This window comes from Saimiri boliviensis, chromosome 14 (assembly GCF_048565385.1).
Source record: "Saimiri boliviensis isolate mSaiBol1 chromosome 14, mSaiBol1.pri, whole genome shotgun sequence".
In the NCBI taxonomy this organism is placed as follows: Eukaryota; Metazoa; Chordata; class Mammalia; order Primates; family Cebidae; genus Saimiri; species Saimiri boliviensis.
The window spans coordinates 83,388,921-83,406,980 of NC_133462.1; the positions used below are offsets into that span (position 1 = coordinate 83,388,921).

The following is an 18,060-nucleotide window of genomic DNA, read 5'->3' on the forward strand; positions in this document are numbered from 1 at the left end:
GAGGCCTCTGGGCTGGCTCATGACACCACTGCCATAGGAGATAAGCCATCCCCGCTCTCTGTCTGGATGACCTGGTCAATTCAATGTAGATCATAACTGTGATTTCTCTCACTGATATTCAGGGGTAGGATGTCAAGAACCAATTTAAAATGTGCCCAAGGCCAGGCGTCATAGCTCACTCCTGTAATCCCAGAACTTTGGGAGGCCAAGGCAGGCGGATCACAAGGTCAGGAGTTTGAGAGCAGCCTGGCCAACATGGTGAAACCCCATCTCTACTAAAAATACAAAAATCAGCCAGGCGTGGTGGCAGGTGCCTGTAATCCCAGCTACTTGGGAAGCTGAGGCAGGAGAATCGCTTAAAACCAGAAGCAAAGGTTGCAGTGAGCTAAGATAAAAAAAAAAAAAAACGTATCCAACTGTCTGACGGAAATAAGGAGTTACAGAAAATGACTCAAGCTGAGGACAGGTGGGAATCAATTCCGGTGTAAGGAAGGGTTTCTGGGGAACGTTATTCCTTGTGCTCATCCCCCTGACTCTTTACGTAAGTAGATCTTGAGTCATGAGTACCTTGTGCTAGATGCTGGGATACAAAATGACTGATACAGGGTCTGCCCGCTGAGAGTACACAGTCCCTGGGCCACATACACCCTCCAGAGTAATCCCACCATGACAGGATAGCTGTCATCATGGAAGGACTGCCCACATACAGAGGGGCCCACAAAAGTGGTCCTATCCTTGAAGCGACTTAAGTTGGGGATCCCATGTCATTCAACAGCTACAGCTTAGGCAGACGAACAGTGGCTTCCCTGGACCTGGGCAGCCCTCCAATTCATAAACGCAAACAGCCAGGCGCAGTGGCTCACGTCTGTAATCCCAGCACTTTGGGAGGCCGAGACGGGAAGATCACAACGTCAGGAGTTCGAGACCAGCCTGGCCAACATGATGAAATCCTGTCTCTACTAAAAAATAAAATAAAATAAAAGTTAGCCTGGCGTGGTGGTGTGTGTGCCTGTCATCCCAGCTACTAGGGAGGATGAGGCAGGAGAATTGTTTGAGCCGAGATCGCGCCATTGCACTCCAGCCTGGGTAACAAGAGCGAAACTCCGTCTCAAGAAAAAAAAAAAAAAAAGCAAACAAAATGGTAGGTTGCCAGCTGGATGGGTTCGAGGTTAGAGAGGCTGAGGTCCTCCTATGCTCAATTGGGAAACTGAGGACACACTTTCACGGCCACTTCTCCATCAAGGCCCACTACCATCCCAGGCTCTCTCTCTACCTAAACAAAGTCAATCCCCCCGCCTAGCAATTTAATTTGTGAGGGTTTTTTATGGTAACGAGTTGGAACTGAACACACACTGAAATGCAGTGCAAATCACTGCAATGAGAGCTGAAAAACCCTCATCTCTCTCCAACATCTCCTGTGCCGTTCTCCTGGAACTACCTGCTCCAGCAAGGTTCCCGCGGGTTAATTACTGCTGCAGAGGAAATTGCACTGATCTGCATCTGCTTCCATCGACTGGAACCAGCACGTCAGTCCTGCAGGAACAGGCCTGGGTTAACCTGTTGGCTGCTTCAGGCGAGAGGGACACCACGTTGCAGGCTGCCTCTCCACCCCAGCAGCGCCGTTTCCCAGCCTCAGGGCACCTGCAGGGATCCCCGATCTGGTTACCTGTTCACCTGCACTTTGCGTGTCTGATACTCTCAGAGCCTGCCCACCCGCTCCTTGCAAGGCAGCAGCAGCAAATCCCAGGCCCCAAGCTCAAGGCCTGGGATTTAATTTGGCCAGTTTGAAAAGTCCCGTTCCTACCGGTGAGCTCATCAACAACTACCAGAGCCACCTCTCTCCGCCTCCAAGAACCAGCCTTTTTACAATGACTGGCTCCAAATGCAATTTCAAAATCTAGCTGGCTGCTGCAGAGGCCTCACCGCCTCGCAGGTGGGAAGAGGCCATCTCTGAAGGCTGGGCAAGTTACAAAACAGGATCCCTGCACACTGAGAGAAAGAAGAGAGAGATTGCTCTAGCGGACTGGCCTCTGAGGTTCTGAAGACCTGAGTCCTCTGTTCTCAGATTGCATGGGACTTGAAAGCTCCTGGCTGTTGGCCCCCTGTGCGGGTAACAGGGTAACTTCTTGTTCTCAGAAAAGGAAGTCTGTAATCCATGCATTGATATGCAAATGTGTGTTTGCCCAGGTGGGGTATATTGTGGGAGAAACCCCTGGGTTAGGTTTCCACACTGCACATAACCTTTATTACGGTATTCTTGTTTCACTGCGCTACTCAGAGAGGGTTTAGAAAGAAAGTTCCACGTGCATACTACGTGTGGCCTGCAGAAATCTTTCACTGAGCCATGTTTTAACCAAAAGCACTAATATTATTATGTTTGCATTCGCATGTGTGGGCTGTCGTTAGAAACTTTTGATTATAATGACAGCACCAAGAGTCTTAAATCTGGGTAGCACCTGTTCTGAATGATCCTCTGATGATATTGAATATAAAGTATAATAAGTACCACATATTTATTGATGACAGATTGGATGTGACTGCATTTTCTCTATGAAGGATGCTGAGCAACTCTGGATCAGTAACTGTGTGTAGGACGCCAGGATTTTGTTCATACAGGAACTCCTTTTTTTTGAGACAGAGTGTTGCTCTGTTGCCAGGCTGGAGTGCAGTGGCACGATCTCGGTTCACTGCAACCTCCGCCTCCTGGGTTCAGGCGATTCTCCTGCCTCAGCCTCCTGAGTAGCTGAGACTACAGGCACACGCCACCATGCCCAGCTAATTTTTGTATTTTTAGTACAGATGGGGTTTCACCACGTTGGCCAGGATGGTCTCGATCTATTAACCTCGTGATATGTTTACCTCGGCCTCCCAAAGTGCTGGGATTACAGGCATGAGCCACCGCGCCCGGTTAAAGAACTTCTTTAATAGTGCTTAGCTCACAAGCTCTTCAGCGTGAGGATGGAGCCTCAGATTGTTAGACTTTGCAGAGCGCCTGGCTTGGTCGACGGTCAATAACATTTGGGGCAGGAGGGAGTGAATAAAGGTATACATGGGTGGACAAAATAACACATAGACTTAAGTCTATTGCTTAAGTAAAGCCAGGGAGGGGGTGGGGGAAGACTGCAGCCACCGGTGAAATCGCCCCTAGGTGAAGACTCAGCAAGAGAAAGTGGCCCGCCTTGGAGCCACCTGAATATGCAAAATGGAGTCAAATATCCACAGAGGAATTTGGCACAAAACATGTGGCATATTGTATGACCTGTTTATAGAGATCGTCCTGGAAAAATAAAAAAAGGTTGAGGACTCAGGAGGGTGTCAGCAACGACTAACCTAGTTAGCTAATTACGGGAGTTACACAAACCAGCTTCAGGGTAAAGTCCATTCAGGGGTTGCTCAAGACCAGCCCCGCCCCCAACAGGTACTGTGGAGGCCCACAGCCGCGCCGGGTCCAAGTCCCTTTCTCCACATGCACGCCCACTCCGGGCTGCACAGCAGGTGCCTCGCCATCTCAAGTTGCTGATACATCTGTTGGCCTGTGCCCCTGCTAACAGCCATGATCAGGCTTCCTGGTGTGTGATGATGGCAGTTCTCACCTGGAGCAGCATGAAGGCCAACCGGCTGGCTCTGCAGCCCTTCCACCCAGTCCTCTTAGACACCGATCCTCCTACAGAACCTCCCCTTTCTTTTCCGAGTAACCCCAGCTCCACCCAGGAGTTGCCAACCAATGCACTGGCCCAAAATGGAGACCACTTGGAAAGCTAAACTTTGTAGCTGTATCTAATGCCCTCCCTGAGACATCCCCAAGACAATACAATTTTCTTTGTTTGTTTTTTTGAGACAAAGTCTCGCTTAGTCACCAGGCTGGAGGGTAGTGGAACGATCTCGGCTCACTGCAACCTCCACCTCCCGGGTTCAAGCAGTTCTCCTGCAGCAGCCTCCCAAGTAGCTGGGGCTACAGGCACGTGCCACGATGCCCAGCTAATTTTTGTATTTTTAGTAGAGACAGGGTTTCACCATGTTAGCCAGGATGGTCTCAATCTCTTGACCTTGTGATCCACCTGCCTCGGCCTCCCAAAGTGCTGGGATTACAGGGCTGGGCCACTGCGCCCAACCACAATTTCCTTTCTCAGTCATCACCCCAATAAACACCGCTGCAAATGCCTCTAGCCATGGCCAATTGAAACGGCATTCCGGACACCTTGGTTTGCCTTTGTAAACAGGGCACACTGCTGAGAGATGGTGGGTGTGACGAGGACCCTGGAGCCATGAGGGCCACAGAATGCTCGAGGCAGCATCATCCTCTAGGACCTTGTCCTTTGGCAAAATGAAACTCAGAGGGTCAGGAAATGACAAAGCCAATCCTCAAGCTCTGTTGTTCTGACCACAAAAGGAAATGTAGGCACAGTCAGCTACCTAGAAAAGGGGGACAGGGCCAGGTGCGGTGGCTCACACCTGTAATCCCAGCACTTAGGAGGCCGAGGCAGGCAGATCATGAGGTCAGGAGTTTGAGACCAACCTGGCCAACATGGTGAAACCCCAGCTCTATTAAAAATACAAAACATGAGGTAGCTGTGGTGGCGGGCATCTTTAATCCCAGCTACTCAGGAGGCTGAGGCAGGAGAATTGCTTGAACCCGGGAGGCAGAGGTTGCAGTGAGCCAAGATAGTGCCATTGCACTCCAGCCTGGGCAACAAGAGCGAAACTCCATCCCAAAAAATAAAAATAAAGGATGATATCCAGATGTTCTGTCTTGGACAAGTTGGCAAATCACAGCACCCTTATCCCACATGAAAGACAGGCAGACATGTAGAGTAAGACGGTGAGTTTATTCCTCATCATCTTGAACTCAAGTTATCTGTAGGACAGTCAGGTGTAGGTATCCGTGTGCACCTGGACAAGTGAATGTGGAAAAGAGTGTAGAGGAAAGAGACCAGGGAAGTAACCTCAGCAAGAGCATGGTAGACTGTGGAGTGGATGGGGTAAGGAAATGAAGATGGAGCATGGAGGCTACTCCTAAGCTGGTGCCGTTAACTAAGAAGAATGAGGAGATCAAGAGGCAGGCTCACGGAATAGAGCCACAGAGTTTCTAGCACAGGGAAGGGACGGGCGATTCCCCACTGATGCGAGGCCAGGGGCGTGCACCGACAGGCCGGCCTCAAATTGGAAGGGGCGCTGTTCTCAGCTGCTGGAGGAAGACGAGAAAGATGACCAGAGAGGAGGTAATGAGGGACATAGGGACAAAGCGGGACAAGAAGTTGAGAACTAACTGTGTTTTGTTCTCCCTTATGAAAATAAGCTTAACGAAAGTTGCCTAGGTCGTTAGCTTGTTTTTCAAATGACCAGATAAGAGTTGTTTTTTGTTTTGTTTTGTTTTGTTTTCTTTCTGGCCTGGCGAGGTAGCTCACACCTGTAATCCAAGCACTCTGAGAGGTCAATGTGGATGGTTCACCTGAGGTCAGGAGTTTGAGACCAGCCTGGCTAACCTGGCGAAACCCGGGAGCTACTAAAAATACAAAAAAAAATTAGCAGGGGATGGTAGTGCGTGGCTGCAATCCCAGCTACTCGGGAGACTGAGGCAGGAGAATCACTTGAACTCAGGACGTGGAGGTTGCAGTGGGCCCAGATTGTACCACTACATTCCAGCCTGGGTGACAAAGCTAGACTCCATCTCAAAAAAAAAAAAAAAAAAAAAAACCACACACACACACACAACGTTTTTTTGGAGACAGGGTCTGTGGCCAAGGCTGAAACGCAGTGGTGCAATTATGGCTCACTGCAGCCTCGAACTCCCAGGCCCAGGTAATCCTCCCACCTCAGCCTCCCAAGTAGCTGGGACTACAAGTGCACACCACTACACCTGGCTAAGGTAAAAGCATCTTTAGAGAAATAAACTAATTCTAAGTGGACTCTGATCATACCTCTCCATATGGTATATACATTTATTGATTAGACAGCAAATGCTGGGGGGAGAAAAGATTCCCTGGGATCTGACAGCACTGAATTATTTCACTGAGATTCCGCAAAACCAGGAAAACAATAAGTTTCAGCTGACAAATACATGAGATGTCAAATGCTATGAAGACTTTTACTAGCCCTGCTTAGAATAATCAAAATCTGTGAAAACATAACATAGATAGCTGCTCATCTGATTAAAAGGCTTTCTGCTTTCATATCCTGTTCTCACAAACTCAAGAACCCGACACAAACTTCAACCTCCAGATAGAGAAGCAGCTCCCATTGTACAGAGCCAGGTAAAAATGCCTTTGGAGGCTGGGCACAGCGGCTCACACCTGCAATCCCAGCACTTCAGGAAGCCAAGGCGGGAGGATCACTTGAGGCCAGGAGTTCAAGACCAGCTAAGGCAACACAGTGAGACTATCTCTACAACAGAACGAAAAAGCGAAAAAAAATTGCCTTTGGAGATAGAAGTTTGAGAGCATTTTGAAGACTTTTATGTGCCGAGAAATTTCAAGCTTGAAAGATCAAGAGGCAAGAAAAAATAAATATATCCAGTATTTTGAAGGATCAAGGGATCAAACTGCTCATTTGACCAACTGGAGACTTACAGGAGCATTGGAATGTAGGTCAGATCCAATGTGGATAGAACACAGCTCTGGGCTTTTAAACCCATTTCTCACTGGGAACAGGATTCTGAAAGAAAATGGCAGGTGTGTGAACAGGTGTAGGGCCCGCATGATAGGCCCTGTCTGGCAAACGCCCACCAGCATTCTACACCAAATGGAGAAACAGACATGGGTTCCCTGTCTCATGGCTCCCCTGGGCTTACGCTTTGGAGCACATTACAAGGGAATGAGCGTACCCACCTCAAAGACAATACTGGAGCGTGGGCCAGCGGGCAGCACAGTAGCCCTCACGCTGCTTATGAAGAGGAGGTCAAACCTCGCCACCAGAAGCCCTGGGGCAAGAGAGAGGACTGGAGGGGAGGAGAGGACAAGCATGTCACCTGCCATCGATGAGAGACTCATCAGCGAGAGCCAAACCAAACCCCTCGATGAGTCACACAAACTGTGGAGTTCAAACTGAAATCGACAAGGAGCATGGAGGCTGCGCTTCTCCAGAGTGCTGCTTGCTGTGCCAGGAACGTTCCCAAAGTCATGTCAGGGTGCCTGGGTGGGGCTTCACTCTGGGCACCAGAAGCCACTGCTCAAATGCCACGTCCTCTTGTCAGGACAACCAAAAGCTGGGGAGAGGAAAGGGAGAAGATTCAAGGGAACGCAACCCCGACTTCCCAGAAGGATGAAGCCATGGATGCCACAGCACCCGGCCGGGCGCTGAAAGGGATGACGTGGTGTGGGAGCGAATTACAGAAACTCTCTGGGCAGGAGCTGAGGGCTTGAGTGTCCAAACAAGATACAGCCTCCTCTTCCTGATCGCATTCCTTTCCTCTTCAAAGGCAGAGGAATGTTTTAAATTCAAAGGAAGGGTTTGGACAAAAGGGAGGCTGTTCCATCCAGAAAGCACGTACTTGTCAGAACAAGCCGTCTGCCAGGGCGTCTGGCAGGGAAGGGCTGGGGGCCATGGGCTGACTTACCCAATCAGGCAGTGGCAGGGGCCCAGAGCACCTCCCCGCTCTGAATCAGAAGAAGGGCATCCCTCCGCTGTTACTAGCTCCTCCATCTCCACCAAAACAAACCATGCCTTTCCCTTTCCCACGTTCCTGGACCGAGAAGCAGGTGTGGTCCTTTGCAGCAAGTTGACATCAACAGAAAACACATTCCTGGGCCCTTCGGTTCATATTGACACATGCAGTTTCAGAGGCTGAATTACACCCGACCTCTGGGTCAGTCCCTGTTTACTCATCCACACAACCCACTCATTCATCAGATAATCACCCAGCCCTTGGATGTGACTCCTGCCTGGCCCCAGGCTGAGCTGCCAGGGTGTCAGGGAGACCTCCCTCTGGGGGCTCATGGGCTGCCCCGCACTGGTGATGGCACCCAGGAGGGTCTTTGCATGGTATCTACTCATCTAAAATGTGCCCCTTCTAACCTCCACCTCCTCTTCATTTACTTCCTTTCATTCATTCATTCATTCATTCATTCATTCATTCAAAGGATAGATATTGGGTTTCCCTGGTGTCAGGCTCCACAAAAAGTTTTGAGGGGAGCCAGGCTCAGTGGCTCACACCCGTAATCCCAGTGACACTGGAGGCTGAGACGGAACAATCTCTTGAGCCCGGGAGTTCAAGATCAGCCTGAGCAATATAGTGAGACCCCACGTTTACCAAAAAAAAAAAAAAAAAAAATTGTTTTGAGACAGGGTCTTACTCTGTTGCCAGGCTGGAATGCAGTGGTGCAATCTCAGCTCACTCAGACTCAATCTCCTGAGCTCCAGTGGTCCTCCCACCTCAGCCTCCTCAGTGGTCCTCCCACCTCAGCCTCCTCAGTGGTCCTCCCACCTCAGCCTCCTCAGTGGCTGGCACTGCAGGTTCACACTACCACGTGTCGTAACTTTTGTATTAAAACAACTACCTTTTCTATTAAAACTATTTTTTTAATCAGCCAAGCATGGTGATGATGCACACCTGTAGTCTTAGTGACTCAGGAGGCCGAAGCAGGAGGATCACTCAAGTCCAGAAGTTCGAGGCTGCAGTGAGCTACGATTGTGCCACTGCACTCCAGCCTCAGTGAAGAGAAAGACTCCAACTCTCAAATAAGTAAACACATCAAAAAAGAAAGGTGTGGAGGATGGGACGGGTGAACCAAAGCTGGCCTGATTCCTTTTCCCACCTAACTTACCTTTCAGCAAGAGAAGACATCAGAAGCAAGCAAGCAAATAAATAGGCCAGATGCATTCTGCGAATAAGAAGGGCCTCGGAGAACCCGAAGACTGGGGAAGGGGCTAGCTTTTTCCTCTCTGAGGAAGGGACACAGACCTGAGGGATAAAGGACAAGCGCATTTCAGGGTCGGGCCCCTGGGGAGGGGAGCCCGAAAGCAAGCCATGCTGGGGGATTCAGGCTGCCGGTGTGAAATGAAGGCTCAGCCAGACGAGGTATGTCCTCGCTCCTCAGACACAGGTACTCTCTGGCCCAGAGCAGGATGGCCTCAGGCCTGGCCTCCACCCATGGAGCTTCCTCCTCTGAGGCGGGGAACTTTGGAAAGAACCTGCCCAGGTGGCTTGCTTCGAACTCTCCCAGAAAGGCAGCGAGTGTGGCTTGCTACACTAGGGAGAGGACATTCTGGTGGCTCATGATTGGCCTGATTTCCTCAGGTGACACCAGTGGTCAGAGGCTGCTGATCCTCCAGTCACCGTCCCCAGGAGACCGCCACCAGAGATGGTGGCCAGTCAGCTCCTGCCGACACCTCCTGGGGACTGCACCATTGCCCCCCTCGTGACCCCACACAGAACTTGGGCTCTTTTTCTCGGGAGGGGCGGATGCACACATGGCCAGGGTCCTAGGCCTGGCAGCCCGGCTCATCTTCACTTCCAGAAGCTCCCCTTCTCCCTGCTGCATGGGACCAGTGCCAGGCCACACCGTGGCTTGGCTCAGGAGCAGCGTGCCTCCCTCCTGAACGTCGCAGCTCCGCGTGCTTCCCGAGGTGACTAATGACCTTGATTCACATTGGTGAAGTAATGGCTTTCCTCCTCAACCTTCTCATCCATTAGTCACATTGCGACACAGCCCTGCACGGTACAGACCGCATTCCCAGGAGCCAGCTCAGGGGATTGCAAACACCTCCCAGGCTCGGCTTACCAAACTCACTGTCACACAATCAGCCCAGATGCCTGGAACTGCCTTGGCCTGCTCTCACCAAAGTCCCCACCACAGGGACTTGGGGAAGTGTGAGAACAGAGGCCAAGGACTGGGACTCAGCTGCAGGTCTCCCCTTGCTGTGTGACTTTGGACAAATGACCTAACCTCTCTCAGCTTCTGCTTCTATACATCGCCAATAACAATATGGGCGCTGGGGAAAAGCAAATGAGAAAATGACTGTGGAAGCCCTTTGTCAGCTTTTATAAAGCGCCATACAAATGATAGTGGTTCAGACCCATGGAAAAATCGGTCACGATGGGTGACCTCTGGGTCATTACCCAAGGAGTGAGTTTGTTTGTTTGTTGAGACAGGGTCTTGCTCTGTCACTCAGGCTGGAGAGCAGTGGCACAATCATGGTTCACTGAAGCCTCAGCCTCCAGGCTCAGGTGATCCTCCCACCTCAGCCTCCTGAGTAGCTGGGACTGCAGGTGCAGGCCAGCACACCTGGCTAATAATTTTATTTTTTGCACTTGATTTTAGCCAAAAGGCTGAGACGTGATAAAACTGTATCTTCCGTAGAAATGGGGTTGTATTCTGCTACCCAGGCTGGTCTCAAACTCCTGAGCTCAAGGGATCCTCCTGCCTCAACCTTCCAAAGTGCTGGGATTACAGGCCTGGGTATCCACGCCCAGACATGTAAAGATGGTCATTTCTATGAGGTGTAAAAATGAGCTCCCTGAATCCATTTCTGGGACATGGAAAGACAACTACATAACGCAATGTTTTTAGTACAGGTTGAGTATCCTCATTGAGAATGCTTGGGGGCAGCCGGGCACAGTGGCTCACACCTGTAATCCCAGAACTTTGGGAGGCCGAGGCGGGTGGATCACTTGAGGTTAAAAATTCAAGACTACCCTGACCAACATGGTGAAATTCTGTCTGTGCTAAAAATACAAAATTAGCTGGATGTGGTGGTGCACGCCTGTAATCCCAGCTACTTGGGGGGCTGACGCAGGAGAATCACTTGAATCTGGGAGGCACAGTTTGCAGTGAGCTGAGATTGTGCCATTGCACTCCAGCCTGGGCAATAACAGTGAAACTCTGTCTCAAAATAAAAATAAAAATAAAAAAAATGCTTGGGGGCAGAGGACGGTGGCTCATGCCTGGAATCCAGCAATTTGGGAGGCCCAGGTGGGAGAATCACTTAAGGCCAGGAATTCAAGACCAGCATGGGCAACATGGCAAAACCCCATCTCTACTAAAAATACAAAAAGTAGCTGGGTGTGGTGGCGCATATCTGTAATCCCAGCTACTCAGGTGACTGAGGCACGAGAATCATTTGAACCCAGGAGGTTGACGTTGCAGTGAGCCGAGATCGCACCACTGCACTTCAGCCTGAGGAAACTTTAAAAAAAGAATAAATAAATACCTTGGGAATAACAGTGTTTCGGAGTTTTCATTTTTTTGAATTTTCAAATATTTGCATAATATACTTATCAGTCGAGCATCCCAAATCCAAAACTCCAAAATCCAAAATGCCCCAGTGAACATTTCCTTTGAGCATCAGGCTGATGTTCAAAAGGTTTCCATTTTTGGAGCATTTCTGATTTGGGGTTTTTGGTTTGGGACGCTCAGCCTACACATAAGTAAGTAAGCTTCCTGTGTAAAATCTAAGAAACAAACCCCATGCCACATTGTAGTGAGATGCCAAGAAATGTCCATAGATGTATGTACAGTGCATCCTCTGCCCCAGAATCACTGCTTGGAGACTTGGGATTGGAAGCTACATTGCATTAATGGTTGTGAGTTGAGGCTGCAATGAGATATAGTAGGTGGGTTCAACAGTGGGCTCGGACTCATGTGGTCCCAGCTACTTGGGAGGCTGAGGCAGGAGAATCACTTGAACCTGAGAGGTGGAGGTTGCAGTGAGCTGAGATCACACTACTGAACTCCAGCTTGGGCAACAGAGCCAGACTCCGTCTAAAAACCAACCAACCAACCAACCAGTGGGCTCAGGCTATTTTCACTGATGCAAGTCATCTTATAGCTTCTAATGCATATACTAAAGGAAGGATTAGCAAGTTTTTCAAAGCTGCATGCGAAGTTAATGGCCAAAAAGAACCCTGCCCTCTTGCCTAGTAAAACTCCCTTTGATTGACAGCTCTTGCTGCTCACATGGGCCCATCCCTTTCAAAATGCCTCTTTTTAGAATAAATTGCTAAACTTTTACCATTCCATTTTATAAAACAAAAGAGGGGCAGGACTTAGGTCTTTCCTCATCCACAGGTAATAAGATCAGGCTACTAATGGCCGGGCGCGGTGGCTCTCTCCTGTAACCCCAGCATTTTGAGAGGCCGAGGCAGGCGGATCACGAACTCAGGAGTTCGAGACCAGCCTGGCCAATGTGGTGAAACCCCGTCTCTACTAAAAATACAAAAATTGGCCGAGCGCAGTGGCTCACACCTGTAATCCCAGCACTTTTGGAGGCCGAGGCGGGCGGATCACAAGGTCGAGAGATCGAGACTATCCTGGCCAACACACTGAAACCCCATCTCTACTAAAAATACAAAAAAATTAGCCGAGCATGGTGGCACGCACCTGTGGTCTCAGCTACTCGAGAGGCTGAGGCGGAAGAATTGCTTGAACCCAGGAGGTGGAGGTTGCAGTGAGCCAAGATTGCGCCACTGCCCTCGAGCCTGGTGACAGAGCAACTCCGTCTCAAAAAAAACACAAAAATACAAAAATTAGCCAGGCATGGTGGCAGGCACCTCTAATCCCAGCTACTGGGGAGGCTGAGGCAGGAGAATCGCTTGAACCCAGGAGGCGGAGATTAGAGTGAGCCAAGATCATACCACTACACTCTAGCCTGGATGACAAGAATGAGACTCTGTCTCAAAAAAAAAAAAAAAAAAAAAAAAAAAAAAAAAAAAAGATCAGGCTAATAACAATGTTCAAGGGCAAATCACCAAATCCCCAAGGATCTGATGTGAATGGCAGGGGGCTGGATAGGAAGGGACAGCAGGCCAGTTGGCAGCAGGGTATTCTCTGCACCCCATGCACCAACCCCAGCTGGTCTCTTTTCCTCGATGGCAAAGCACCATTAGCAGGCCTCCTCCAGCTCTGGGAGCAGGAGTCTTATCATTGAAAATCATGGGGTTGGCCGGGCACAGTGGCTCACGCCTGTAATCCCGACACTTTGGGAGGCCCAGGTGGGCGGATCATTTGAGGTCAGGAGTTTGAGACCAGACTGGCCAACATGGTGAAACCCCAACTCCACTAAAAATACAAAAATTAGCCAGGTGTGGTGGCTCGTGCATGTAATCCCAGCTACGTGTGAGGCTGAGACACAAGAGTCCCTGGAACCCGGGAGGCGGAGGCTGCAGTGAGCCAAATCATGCCACTGCACTCCAGCCTGGGCGACAGAGCGAGACTGTCTCAAAAAAAAAAGAAAGAAAGAAAACCACAGGGTTTGAGCCCTGGGAGTCTTGGGGAAATTGAAAAGCAAGTGTAGGCCTGGCGTTGTGGCTCACACCTGTAACCCCAGCACTTTGGGTGACTGAAGCAGATGGATTACTTGAGGTCAAGAGTTCAAGACCGGCCTGACCAATATGGTGAAACCCCATCTCTACTAAAAATACAAAAACCTAGCCAGGCATGGTGGTATGTGCCTGTAATCCCAGCTACTCGGGAGGCTGAGGCAGGAGCATTGCTTGAACCCAGGAGGCAGAGGTTGCAGTGAGCAGAGATGGCACCACTGCATTACAGCCTGGGCAACAGAGCGAGACTCTGTCTAAAAACAAAACGAAACAAAAGTGCAGCTCATTTCTCTCCCTTTCTTCTCCATGATCCAAGGGGAGAGTTTAAGAAATGCAGGTTTGGGAGGCCGAGGCAGGTGGATCACGAGGTTGAGAGATCGAGACCATCCTGGTCAACATGGTGAAACCCCATCTCTACTAAAAATACAGAAAACTAGCTGGGCATGGTGGTGCGTGCCTGTAATCCCAGCTACTCAGGAGGCTGAGGCAGGAGAATTGCCTGAGCCCAGGAGACGGAGGTTGCGGTGAGCCGAGATCGCGCCATCGCACTCCAGCCTGGGTAACAAGAGCGAAACTCCGTCTCAAAAAAAAAAAAAAGAAAAAGAAATGCAGGTGCCCAGGCTCCACTCACAGCCACTGAGACGCAGGCCCCCCAGCCTGCCACGCCTAAGGCCACCTCTTCACTTCCCTCTACACATGGTCTTCCCCAGCCTTCCCCATCGCAATCAACAGCTCCGTCTTCCACCTCCAGCAAACACCTAGAGACTGTCCTTAACTCATCCCTCTTCATGCCCCACATCCAATCAATAAGGAAAGAATGCCGGCACCACCTTCCAAAGAAATCCGGAATTATGTATCACCTCCCTTAACATCCAGAATTACACACGGCCCCACAACCAACAAGGTCCTCCCTACAGGACCACAGCCCTGCTCACGGCCCTCACACCCTCCTTGCCAGCATCCGAGCTTTGGACAGGCCACCCTCACTCCCCTCTCTGGGCTTTTGTCCCAGTATTTTCCTCCCGCTGAATGCCGGTCCTCTGATCTGGCTCCGTCTGCCCTTTGGGGAGTGGCTTGTGCAGATGCCTTCTCTGATCCCCTATGTAAAACCGTGGCTCAGCCAGGCACAGTGGTTCATGTCCGTAATCCCAGGACTTTGGGGAAGCTCAGGTGAGAGGATCCTTTGAGCCCAGGAGTTCAAGACCAGCTTGGGCAACATGGCAAAACCCCATTTCTACAAAAACATTTTTAAAAATCAGCCACGCACCGGGTACAGTGGCTCACGCCTATAATCCCAGCACTTTGAGAGGCTGAGGTGGGTGGATCACCTGAAGTCAGGAGTTTGAGATCAGCCTGACCAACAGGTGAAACCCTGTCACTACTAAAAATACAAAAATTAGCCGGGCGTGGTGGTGGGTGCCTGTAATCCCAGCTACTCAGGAGGCTGAGGCAGGAGAATTGCTGAACCCAGGAGGCACAGGTTGCAGTGAGCCAAGATGGTGCCACTGCACTCCAGCCTGGGCGACAGAGCAAGACTCCGTCTCAAAAATAAAATAAAATGAAATGAAATTAAGAAGTTGTTCCTCCTCTTACCCTCCCCTCCGGCCAATCTCTATCCCATTATGCATTTTTATTGTTCTTACATCATGTCACTCTCTGAAATGATTGCTCCTTATGTGTGACTGTCTCCCACGAGCACCATAAAGGCAGGACCACATCCCCCACAGGTACCACTGGAACGGAACAATTCCCGGGCCAGAACGGGGTGCTCAAAAGGCATCTGTGGCCCCCTCCAAGAGTCCAGCAACTTCAAGCAAGCTGAGCAGGAGAGAGCGCTGACACCTCCCGAGTTGCCAATGGCCAGTTTCAACACCTCGGACAGCGGGACCCAGGGACAAGCTCCTGCCATGGCATCTGTGGCCTCCAGTGCTCAGGGAGAAGCCCTGGGCCTCTCCTACTTCTGGCCTCCTTCTCTGCTGGGACTGCCCCACTTTCCACAGGAGTTGGTGACAGGGCACAAGTTGGCCCCGGCGCTCCATGCCAAGAGCCCCAGGCAGGAGAGCACCTTCTCCCTCTCTTGGCCTCACACCAGGACCGGCAGGCTTTTCAATTTCCCCATCTGCAAGACAGGGACAAAGAATGCTTTGTCACCCCACCTACTTCTCACGGGTGTTATGAAACAACTGTTTGCTCGGAAAACACTTTGAGCAACTTGGGGAAAGGTGCCTGTGGCTCAGATGACGCCTGCTGCCTTCCATCCAGGCCAAGGAAGGCCCGCACCAACTAGTCATCCAGGGACTGCCACACCCACCGGAGGGGCGGGAGGCACAGTGGCTTCTCCCGTGTCTCCGAGCCTGTGTCACCAAGCCCGATGGCTGTGCAGTGATCTCACAATCTTGGCCGCGTGGTGATCTCACAATCTGCCCACATGGTATGCATGTTCCTGGGGCTGCCTGAGCCACTGGTTTCGGCAGAATCTGAGCTCTCTATGGGCCTGGGTGGCCTGCAAACGCCCAGCCTGCCCTTCGCCGAGGGTCACCTGGGGATAACCTACCTGAGCTCCTGCCATGCAGGGCGGGGCTGAGGTCTGGCTGCCAGCATCCCAGGCAGGGAGCTGGGAACAAAGGCAAGTGGTCTTGGCGCCTCAGCCCAGAGAGGGCAGATCATAACCTGCAGGCAGGCAGGTGTTCCCTGAGCCAACAGCAGTGGCAGCAGCCACCTCGTTACTATGACAACCATAGTTGGCCACCATCACTCTGTCCCCAAGAGGGGACAACTCCCGCCCTGACCCCGCAGGGTCGCCCAGGGCTGCCCAAGGTTGAGAATGGAGAAGGACCAAGGCAAAGGCAGGCCGAGGGCCGACGGGCACAGCTGCCCTTTGGTCAATAGCTCAATCTTAGCTTCGGACTGGACGTTGGACTCAAAGGCAGGACCGGTCTCTCCTCTCTCTCTGCAGCATCCACCCCAGGCTGCTGCTTCAAGATAAACCCCTCTCCCTACAGGTGACTTCAGCCAGGCCTTTAGCAGACAGTGAGCAGCAGACAGCATGCATGTTTAATTATAACTCTCTCGCATAGGCAGGGCTGGCTATATACAGTATGTCTGCCTGTTACTAATTATATTTACTTTCAAATGAAAGGGGGGGAAATCTTCTAAAGATGAGTCAGAAGAAAAAAGTCCTTCGTTGTTATGAAAGCCGAGGAATGTCTCCTGAGGGCGTCTGGAGCAACGCTGTCACCGCTGACAATGGAAAACCTGAGCGCCAAGCCAGCCCACCCGGGAAACAGCGCAGGCTGGCTTTCCTGACCCAGCGTCCCTTCAAGCCAGAGCCTGAACTGCATACCAAACCACAATCAATAGGAAAGGCATTCTCCCTCCCGGACAGAGCTGGCATTTAGAGCCTGGGCTGGCTCTTCCTGCAAAGACAGGACAACTCAGCGATGTGCCGTCCCCTTAATTGGGAGGCAGCGTTCCAGTTGAAACACAGCAAAGGTTTTTCCCTCATCAAAGGAGAAGCATTCTGACCAGATGGCTGAAATGAAAAGGCTTCATCCTCAGCCTCCACACAGCCAACGGTTTATTAATAACAACACTGCGAATGCCACAAATCACATGTGAACACCTAGAAACCCAAAATAGTCACCCACATGCAGAGCAGAAGTCTTCCGCGCTTTGGCGGCGATTAGGTCATTGTACTAATTTCAGCTGGACTTGGCCTCACACACGCGTGTGGACTCGCATCCGTGTCTGTCTGTGTGTTTGAGGTCCGCGAGGGCGAGGGGCCCGCAGCTGTTTGAGGGGAGCCGGTCCCCAGGCCCCACTCCGACACCAGATGCCTCCTCTGATAAGACTGCGCGGGCAGCCCTGCCTCCTCTTCACACAGACGCCGGGAGTAAGCCAAAAAGGGAACAGCCCAACCAGGGGTGACACATCCGCCCAGAAGCCCATGCACACTCACACGCTTCAGAACGGGTTTTCCAATCATTTTTTAAACAGTCACACTTGTTTTGTTTGCTTTCTTCCAGGAAGGCTGCACTGTTTTGAAAAAGTAGGGGGAGGACATTTTTTAAAATGAGTTCACTTCCTGAGTCTTTAAAATCCTTCCCCATAGACAGAGTATTGGGAAGCTGTGGCCAGAGGACAGGCAGTCTCAGGTGGGTGGCACCCGGGGCATGAGGACCAGAGCGTGTACCCCCACGCACGTCCTTCACAAGCCATCTGCAGGGGAACTGGGATTGGCAACAAGACAGCGACCAAGGGCCCGGGAGAGTGTCCCTTCCCAAAACCCCACCCCACTTCCCACCACCCTCCAAGAAAATGTTTTCTAAAGCCAGTTTGGAATTCAGAATGGGTTTTTCTGTTTGTCCAAGCAAGGTTGAATTATGAGATCACGTTATCCAAAAGAGAAGAGGAAAAGTAGATCTGGGAGACTGGTCACTAAAGATTTTATTAGGGGCCGGGCGCGGTGGCTCAAGCCTGTAATCCCAGCACTTTGGGAGGCCGAGGCGGGTGGATCACGAGGTCGAGAGATCGAGACCATCCTGGTCAACATGATGAAACCCCGTCTCTACTAAAAATACAAAAAATTAGCTGGGCATGGTGGCACGTGCCTGTAATCCCAGCTACTCAGGAGGCTGAGGCAGGAGAATTGCCTGAACCCAGGAGGCGGAGGTTGCGGTGAGCCGAGATCGTGCCATTGCACTCCAGCCTGGGTAACAAGAGCGAAACTCCGTCTCAAAACAAACAAACAAACAAACAAACAAAAGATTTTATTAGGAAAGAATTATGAGGGCAGCCAATGTGAGTCA

At 51.0% G+C, this 18,060-nt stretch overlaps 1 long non-coding RNA gene across 1 annotated transcript in view; it reads right to left on the reverse strand.

Moving 5' to 3' along the window:
* The window catches only part of LOC141581095 (uncharacterized), a 32,483-nt gene extending 15,264 nt beyond the window's left edge, over nt 1-17,219 (reverse strand). The window contains exon 1 of the long non-coding RNA XR_012513611.1: nt 16,900-17,219. This is a non-coding gene — a long non-coding RNA (uncharacterized LOC141581095). The remainder of the gene's footprint in view (nt 1-16,899) is intronic.
* Nucleotides 17,220-18,060: the final 841 nt, after the last annotated feature.